This window comes from Periophthalmus magnuspinnatus, chromosome 11 (assembly GCF_009829125.3).
Source record: "Periophthalmus magnuspinnatus isolate fPerMag1 chromosome 11, fPerMag1.2.pri, whole genome shotgun sequence".
NCBI lineage: Eukaryota > Metazoa > Chordata > Actinopteri > Gobiiformes > Gobiidae > Periophthalmus > Periophthalmus magnuspinnatus.
Window position 1 is genome coordinate 15425673 of NC_047136.2, and position 10190 is coordinate 15435862.

Sequence of the window (10190 nt, forward strand, 5' to 3'; positions counted from 1 at the left end):
AGACAGGAGAGAGAGAGATTGAGAGAGGGTAGAATAAGGAGGGGTGAAAAAAGAGCAGAAGGAGACAGAAGGTGGTGATAAAAAAAAGATGGAAAGTGAGGAGAGGAAGAGACCAAATAAAGAGAGAGATGATTAAACGTGTCAGTAAAAGTATTGGGTGATGCCAGACTCATAAATAAAATTCTCATTGTGGCCATAAAGCAAATGAACCAGCAGGAGAGAAAGAAGACCTATTGCACTTGTGTCTGCTCTATAGTCGTAATCTATGACACCCATGGATCGTTATGTTATTATTTGCACATTTTAAATCACAATATTTATCTAAAATAAAGGAAAAGTCACCAGAAAGGTTAAAGCAGTCATTGCAGCCAATAACATAAAGCATAAAGTTTAAAATGAGCTTCCTTATTAGATCTGGCCAGATAATGAGAAAGTGCTCCACGCTGCAGCTAGATGTTAATAACAAAAATGTAGAGTGCAAAGATTAAAGTTGAAATGTGTACAGTAAACATGTAAAACAGTTATGACAACACTGAATGATCCTAAATTTAGAACATTATTGTCGAGAAGAGTCCTTTACAAAAGTAGCAAAGATATAGCGGAAATACATTCAAAAGCAAGTCAAATGAGCCCAAAAACTACCGCAAAGTCAAAGATAATCTGAACAAATATAGTCGTATCAATGTTATTTGTATTACAGGGTGAGGTGTGGGGCATCATATGAGCCAATTCAATATTCAGCATTGGTGTTTATTCAGTTATCACTTGCTTTTTCATGTCAACATGTGACAGCTGTTATTCTCAGTAATGATCCTACACTATAATCTAGAGGCTGAAGACTACTGGTTGTATTTAGAAGACATAATTTGAAAAAGGGCTGTTCAATTATGGCTAAGATGAAATCACAATTATTTCAAATCATTACTTTTGTACAGTCAAAAAGAATCTGTAGGGCAAATATCTAGCCCTAATAGACTTTATTAGTTTGGTTTTGTGGCACAGTTTAAAAATATATAGAGTAGACAAGGGTCAGAGCGATGTGTAGGACTCAATTCAGAGTGCTACACATATCAATCTCGTAAGAAATAGTGGGCTTTTGTGCCTGTAGTAGTTATTATCTTTAATTTTATTGTGGCTATATTTAATTCATTGCCTCATGGTTAACATAACTATCATTAATACCCAGTCATACACTTTTGTTCATCTATTAATATTTATTTATATTTATTCATTCATTCATATTTTCATTCAACAATCAATTGCCAATTTGTTTTATATAGCTTTTTCTACTTTCAAGGCACTCAAAGCACTTTACATCAAGAAACCACTCACCCATTCACACACACATTCATACACCAATGTAAACAGACACTGGGGGCGGGGTGGGTTAAGTGTCTTGCCCAAGGACACAATGACAGCATTCATCTGTGGGAGCTGGAATCACACCGCCAACCTGTGGGTCAAAGGACAAACACTCTACTGTCGCTCCTCCAACATGCCCCAAACCGCTCTATTCCACTGACGCTTTTATCTAATCAAATATGGACAGTCCCGTCTTGTCTGACTGCACCTGTCACTAACCACGACACACTAACCCTCTTCCTCCACCCCAAGGAGTCTCATTACAATAATCAATAATTAAAAACCAGCTCCAGCTTTTCATCAGCTCCACACATGCACTCCTATTGGCTGCATCCATACCCCCACCATCATAATACTGCCACGACCCCTCCCCCCTGCGCCCCTCCACCCTTTGAACGTCCCGGGCCAGTCAATTTGTGCGCAGGCATTCATTTTTAAAGCACCCTGTCAATGGATTATAAAACAGGAGGCTAAGCTGTGGATGCTAACAATACAACCGACAGAGAAAGGAGAGGGGCGTGAAACTCGATGTGCGTAAATGACAATCTAGTCCAAACCGAAGACCACCACTGACTGCGCTCAGAAAATATTTGGGAATAAGGTCAAAAATAAATTAAATAAATAAAAGATATACAGGTTGAAATTTGACTTGAAAGGGACTAAACCAAGTCTTAACTAGGATTTGGTTGCAGTACAAGATACGAGACAAAACAAGGTCTAAACCCTAAGAAAAGAAGAAAGCAGTAATTGAATATGATGTGTTGGAAATTGAATAAAAGCAGCTCCAATGTAGGACTTGAAACGACTCACTCAGATCTGAACAATTTAGATCCCAGATGACACCACGACTAAACCATGACAAATGAAGTCTTGAGTAAGCAGTACATAAACTGATTAAAAATAGGGATGACCAATAATATCAATAATAGCAATTCTGACGTCACACCAAGAATTCCAATATTTTGTCACCTATGAACTAAAACAAATATTAAAAATGTACATTTAAAAAATCAGGTTTATGTATGTATTTATTGGTTATAAATGACACAAATCTTCAAATTCACAGTTATTGTAATGGTTGAAAATTCCATTACCGCGCATCAGAAGTTACAATTTTAATCAAACCCAAATGAAACCAGGACTAAATCAGGACAGAACTAGGTCTAAACCAATACTAACGCAGGACAAATAAAGTCTTGAATAAACTTACACAAAATAAAACATTTATCAAAACATAAATGAGTCCAGGACTAAACCAGGACTACATAAGGACTACACAAGGACTAAATCAGGACTAAACCAGAACTGTGTCAACCAAGACTACACCTGTATTAAAAGTAGAAACCTAAGATTAAATCAGGTCTAGACGTGTGTCAATCACATCTTAATCTTGACTTCAAAAATCACTACAAAGATTAGGCCTCCTTGAATAGCAGTGCACACAGCTTTGTCTATACAATTTGTGTCAACTTGAGGTCCCAAAACAACAAAGAAACAATTAGGATTATGAAGGAGGTTTGTGGTAATAGCCTTCAGTAAGTCAATACACAAAACACTGACTAGGAGTGTCTCAAATGGGGAGTCAACATCTTTCAAAATGCATAATGCTTAAGAAAACAACAGCAATTTGAGTATACAGTAGTCAAGCCATGTCATTTGTCAAAACTGTCAAAAGTAAGAAGTGAACCAAGAACAAGTACAGCCCATTATTCAAATCATCTGACAAAAAGGATCTCTAAAATACAAAAATTCCACCACATCTTAACCAAATTGCTGCACATTCACCATCTCATATGAGCAATAAATGCCAAAGAAAGTTAGGTTACGGTTGTGTTTTACCCAATAAACTTTCAGCGCCTTGAGAAAACATGTCATTTCAGTTTATATTGGTCCTAACCTGAACATTTGTCAGGTCTATCAAACAGCAACACAGCGGGATGAGCGCAATGTGAACCGAAACATTTCTTAATACAAATATAATAGAAATGGTGAAAATATTACAGAAAACTGACTCAGGTGAGCTTTTAGCCATGTTATAATGTTGTTTCCTCATCATGTTTCACTCACACAAACCCTGCAAACTGTGTTCTTCTCTCAAAACACCTTGTGATGTCATTAAGTGTTGATACAAAAAGTTCTCCACTGTGTTTAAACTATAATACACCTTCACTAGAAAAACTGTGATCGTTTCAGCACCTGGATTTGTCTAACTTTGAAGTTCCAGCTGTAGTTTTAGCCTCATTCAAACTGCTCCCCTCCTCCGTGCACCAGCAGATATCGGAGACTTTCTATTGACAATCTCAACTGTACAAAAGGTAAAATGTTAAATATTCAAAAGTAAAAGCAACAACTTAAGGTTACTCTAGTGTGTCTGTGTAATCCCTCAGTTGTCTAGGTCTGATCCACAGCAAAAGATGAAATTTAAATCTGTCAACTGGACAAATCGTTGTAGGACTGAAGACGTTCCGCTGCTCATCCAAGCCTCTTCTCCAGTTCTGGTTTTGTTTCTAGTGTATTGAAGAGTAAAAGCAGTTAAACTGAGGCAAAAAAAATATCTATTTGCTTTAAAACTACCACTAAATGACAATGCAAGGTGAAACAGAGCATTTTGAGCATTGGAGATGCAGACATCCAAATAATCCAGGATTATTCAACCATGTGTGAATTAAACAAAACTCCAGCTATGTTTTTGAGACTAAATGACTAAAAGCTCAGGTGAGTCAGTTTTGCATGATATAGAACCTTTCATAAGTAATAAATAATGCAAATATACTTGTTTTGAGACCTCCTATCAACTTTCCATGTCAATTTGTATCACACACCTGCCTGTCAACACTGCACTTGTCAAAGCTATAGGATCAATACTGACAGTGTTACTCTGGTCCCAATTGGCTTTTGGGCTTATTAATTACCTTTATATCGTTCCAGGACATCTTCATACGCCTGTGCAAATTCCTTCTCCTGGTTGTAGTTGGTGGGCAGCAGCCCCGGTATGAACCCGGCCATAGTGAAGCGGAGGTCGGCTGCAGACTACCGCAGTAAACCCCCCTCCAAAGCTCGGCTCCTCCGCCTCGTATCCACCGGCGTCCGATTCAACAACAAACTACTGGATGAAACAAGGCATTGGCCTTTAAAAAGTCTAGTAGTACACTTCCAGACAGCTTAGATAATCCACAGACACGCTTCAAATAGGCGAAAAGCATCCAAGTGTTCATGAAAAGTGTTACATAAACGCTATCTATCCATAATCGCGGTTCTTCTTCTTCTTCTTCGGCGGTGGTGGTGCTGCGGCCAAGGCGCGCGGACCCTCCTCCTACTTCCACCACTTCCAACCGGCGTCTAGGTGCTTTCCGCGGCTCCTGTGACTGTTAACTGGGGGGTAGAGCCTCCGTAAAAGAGGGGGGGAAGGCCGGGTCAGTTTCCGTCCTCCGAGCGGTGAGGCAGGGAAGCGCACTGACTTCCTATCCCGGGGCTGAGTCGGCGTCCTCTGGCTGCTAAGCTCCCAGCGTGCTCCCGTAGCAGACAGCAACAGCAGCAGTAATGGCGCTTGTATCCAATAGCTTTGCGGTTTTAGTTATGTGTGATAGCGTCTGAACGTGTTTTCTGTTTTTTGTCCTCCTCCTCTCTCCTCTTTAGCTCCTTTTTCCCTAGCTCCGGACAACCATCTCTCTCTACCGGCCACGCCAGGAAGCTACGCCGCAGGAATGCACTCAGAGCCGGTTTAGCATGGAAAGCGTTGATGGGTCCAAGCGGCGGCGGAGTGTGGAGCTGTGGCACCCCCTAGAGGCGAGCCCGGATGTTACATTACAACCACAAGCCACTACATTTTGGCCAAAGGGGTAATTGTTATGGAGCCTCTCTGCTTCTGTGTCACTGAGGCATTAACTAGCCTTATTAACACCAGCTGCAAAGTGGTCATCTGTAAGAGTGAGTTATACTTATTAAGGGAAAAAACATATTTACAAATAGGCTATCCCTGGGTTTACGATGAAAAATTATAACGCTGCCATTGCAATCGACAATTTAAAACAAATTATTATATATATATTTGAATTATGAAAAGTCCTTAAAATGTCACCCGAAAAAGGAAGCTGAAAAACATGAGCTACAGCTCAACTGAAGAAGCGGCTTGGATGAGCAGGGAAACGTCTTCATTCCTACAACTTTTTGTCCAGTTAACAGATTAACTATGGCTTTTACTAAACATGAGCTACAACTAAGTTTGTATAGGCTTATACGATAAAAATAGAAGGTCTAACTAAATAAAACCCTGGTATGGCTTGTAATAATTTGCTTTAAAAATCTGTAAATCCTAGTAATATAATAGTAATATAGGCCTACCCACATTAGTTGCACACAACAACAGCAACAGCAACACTTAAACACATTTGCACATATCATTCACTTTATACTTAGACCAGAAAACTTGGATTTTCATACATTAGGTCTACTTGCTTTACACACATTGACCAACCAGTATTTACCCTACATTTATATAGACTACTACATACAGGCTAATTAAAAACATTAACCAAGATATTGTCCCAAATTGGATATACAAGAATCATAAAAAAGTATAGATGCTGACATTAATGTTATGATATGTAGGTGAATGTGTTTAATTCTCTGGTGTCCTACTGCACTAAATCTCACACACATTAAAATCCTATGAGGTCAATCTCATACGCTGCGTTATTGCAGTGGTCCACAGATTACTGCAATAATCCCATAAAGACACATCGGAGACCACCTCAGACATTCTTTATCGCTGCATCTTATATGGTAACAAAGCACCAGGTAACTATTAGCATCCCGTTGTCTACAAAAGGAATAATGAATGTTTTAATTTAACAGATACATCATTTTTATAACTCCCAATTCAGCTGCTCAATGTGACATGTATTGCCTGCTATACATTTCCCCCTTGTGGTGAAGACTGAGCATTGCAATGAACCCTCTGACCTTTGACTGTTAATTTACTGTCCTATATTACACCAAGGTCATCAGGGAAAATAAAATATACATTCTCTGATCCTATGAATTTTTTAAATTTTGTTAGATGTTAGTTAGATGTTTGTTAGATACATTTCTGTTTTTTGTCCTTTTTAGGATTACAAGATTTTTTTTAGAGATCATAATTGTGATTCCCAAGAAGGTAAACAGTCCAACATGACCTAAACCATTATACCTGATTTAATTTAATGGTTAATATCTCTGTTATTGCTGTGCCTATCCACATGAAACAAAGACTGGCACAAAATTCAACATCACATTGTACTTGAGAAAGTTGTATAATTTGCCAAGTCCAAAGATGGGATTGTTGTAATTTGAATTGACTCTTGTGAGCTTTAACCCATGTTAAAATGCTGTTACCTGTTGTTTTGTTTGAAAGGGCTCAATATCATATGATGTTTGTGGCACAAATCCCTAACAAGTGAGCAGCTCAGTTGATAGAGAGTTTCCACTGATCTGAAGGTCGGTGGTTCAAATCGCACTCTCATTATGATTCCAGCTCCTACAGATGAATGCTGTTGTTGTGTGAATGAGTGGTTCCTTGATGCAAAGAGCTCTGTCTTGACAGTGGAAAAGCGCTATATATAAAAGTGACCATGACCATTTACCAAACGAAGCTAAGGTTCAACATTTGTGGATCGTAAGTTTGTTGTTGATATTTCATGCAATAATACAATATAGTACACGTAGCAGGCTCATGCCCCAATCTGTAAACAAATGCCTGTCAGCCCTCCCTATAATCTTTTCACAAAACCAGACATTGGCCTTGATTTCACCCAGTGTCAACGATCTAACAGACGCACACTTGTCAGAGCACATGAGCATAACACTCACACGATTAAATAACAAACCAACGCCAGTGTAATGTAGGCTGCTCTCCACTGACTCATGTCACTGTCTATCTGTCTGGCTCTCTTTCTCTCTCTTTCTCCTCTCTATCTCCCACTCACTGCCTCCTCTTCCTTTTCTTCCTCTCTCTTACCACCCCTCTCCTCCTCTTGCTCTCGCTTTCTCTTTTCAGCCCCCATATCTCCTCTCTCTCCTCTCCTATTCCTATCTCTCAGCCATCCTCTCCTTCTCGTATCCCTTGCCCTCATTCTCTCACTCTTTCTATTTTACGCTTTCCTCTATCCCTCTCTTCATCACTCACTTTTCTCTTTGTCTCACCCCCTCTCCTCTCCCTCTCAACTTCTTGTTCCCCCTCTCGTCTCCCTCTCCCTCTCTGCCCCTCTTCCTTGCCCCCATTTATTCCTCTCTCTTTATCCCTCTCTCCTCTTTAGGCGTGTGTGTGTTAGGTCCAGCTGCACTTTGAATGCGACGATGCTCCAGCCAAAGAACATACAGTTCTCCAGTTCGCTCTCTCTCATTAACAACACCATAGTCCCAGGGTTCAAAACAACAAAACAATACCAGACTGGACTTTAGTAGAGCACAGTAGTTTGAGTTTAAAGGCGAAATATAACAGTAATGGTGCTGGCTTTGCACGTGAGAGAGTGTTTTTTTATTATCATGGTGGTATCAGAATCGGTATTGAGTATCGAGTTTATTCCTTAGTATCAAAATCGAAATTGTTCAGTAAAGATTGGCTACTTCAGGGCTGAAGTTATCCAAATTATTCTAGTGAAGGTGGAGTTTAAAAATACAGTGGAGCACTTCCTGTATTACTAAAATTACATCACATGATGGAACAGTGTTTTCTGTTTGAGAGAACTCAGCCTAAATATGCAGGATTTGTGTGTTGAACATGTGTGAATGAAAAAAAACATGACTGCAGGTCTGTTTGTGATGAGGAAACAACATTATTAAATAGATCAGTGTAATACGGGCCTGTTAAATACTAGTAGTAGTTGTAGTTCTTGTAAGAAAGATGCACCATTTAAAGATATGATCATTCTTGCTGGGAACGAGCCTTATGTTTTTGGCTAAAACATGAGCGCTATTGAATTTCACACAATATGATCTGAGTATGAACTGCTGATCCTTATTACAGCGACTCAATGAGGGAATTATACCTGAAATCAAAGCTATTGTGCATGACTATGGACCTGAATACCTACATAAATCTTATACTGTTCAAGAGGAGAGTGAGGCCTTTGTGAAGAACAACCCGAGACTCCAATAAAACTCCAAATGTCACTGAAACCACTCATAATAGAGATTTGGAACATTTACAGGTTCAATATGACATATGAAAGAGGTATGAAAGACCAACAGAATAGTAGACCACAAGGCAAAACTAGGCTAATTATTGTACTATTTTTAAAGACTAATATGCAGCATGGCAAGTATTAAAGCAGACCTATTAAAAAATCAACTTTTCAGAGCTTTAAACCATTATAGTTATTTTCCCTCACCATTTATTCACTCAGAGTTGTATTTAGAGTGATTCGTTCCTGTTTTTTAAGACACCACCGTTTTCACCACTACCGGTATACGTCCACTGCTCTGTACTTAATTTGTTCTTCAATTTTATTTTCTTAATCGATGATACACGTAGGCTTCGGCAGCATCACGTAGTCATTTTGGTACAAATGAAAAGAAATCCTCTACTAGCTACGACGGTAGCTCCCATTGGGCACTGCAGTTTTTTAACACAGAAGGCAGCAGACTTGTTTCTTTTAAGTTATTTTAGATGAATATTGAGATTTAAAATGTGCAAATTATAATATGATGATCCACGGGTGTCATATATCACACCTATGGAGCAGACACAAGCACAATAGGTCTTGTTTAATAAAAAAAACAATGGATTAACAAAGCAAGGCTAAAAAGTGCTACACAAAAACATACATTAAAAGCAAAAACAGAACTTGACTGACTTGGCAAATCTAAGTTTGCGTATTGTGATCTACTATTCTGACCTTTTACTACTTGTAGAGATATCACAATATACATTTTGTGGTAGCAATTTTGTGCTGAAAAACAAATATAAGTACAAATACTTAAACTTATTGAAACTAACCAAACAGTGTTGACTAGATTAGCATCGCTCTGTATTTGACCCGCTTTACGAAATCAAACTCCCCTAATTATTTAAGAAAACACTTCAAATGAGACATCCTTACTTTCTTGTTACATTATTAAAAGTAACAGTTTTCTAATTCATTTTTTCTTCATTTTTTATGAATTTACAACAATCCAAAGAAAAAGCAAAAACAAATGCATGAATAGGATGAACAACATGGATGCAGAGACGGAGAGATTCCTGAGATCACATGAGGCACATTATGACATCAGTGAACAGGAAACAGAAATTATACAGCGCATTACAGACCAGAGAAGAGCTATGAGCCAAAGGATGGACAAAAGTGAAGGCATTCCACATAAACAGAGCCTAATGTCAGGATTGGCTCTGCTTCAAAAAAAATATGATTTGATTGGATATGCTCTCAGTGGGTTCCCTGAATAAATAAAGATCAAGAAGAAAACAACCCAGTCATGTGTGACAATCTTGATAACTGTCTCCTATAATGGACCTTTGCCACAACTTCATAAGTGTCAAATATATTACCACAAATGCAGGAGATGTAGACAGACAGACAGGGAAACCTATTATTTTGTATGTTTACAGCCTTCTTGTTGTTTTTTGAATGTTGAACATACACAGTTGGTATTGTAGGAGCAATAGACATAATCAAGGGGAACCAAATTAGTAATAATAAAAATATAAGGCATAGTATCAATAGTATTTAAAGCCTTACTAGTAACAATAGTAACTGCTGAGTTTCAGATGACATGAAACAGATAAATTGAATATTCTCAAAATGCAGATACTGTATACACATATATATATATTTGATGTCTTCTGTATGTAT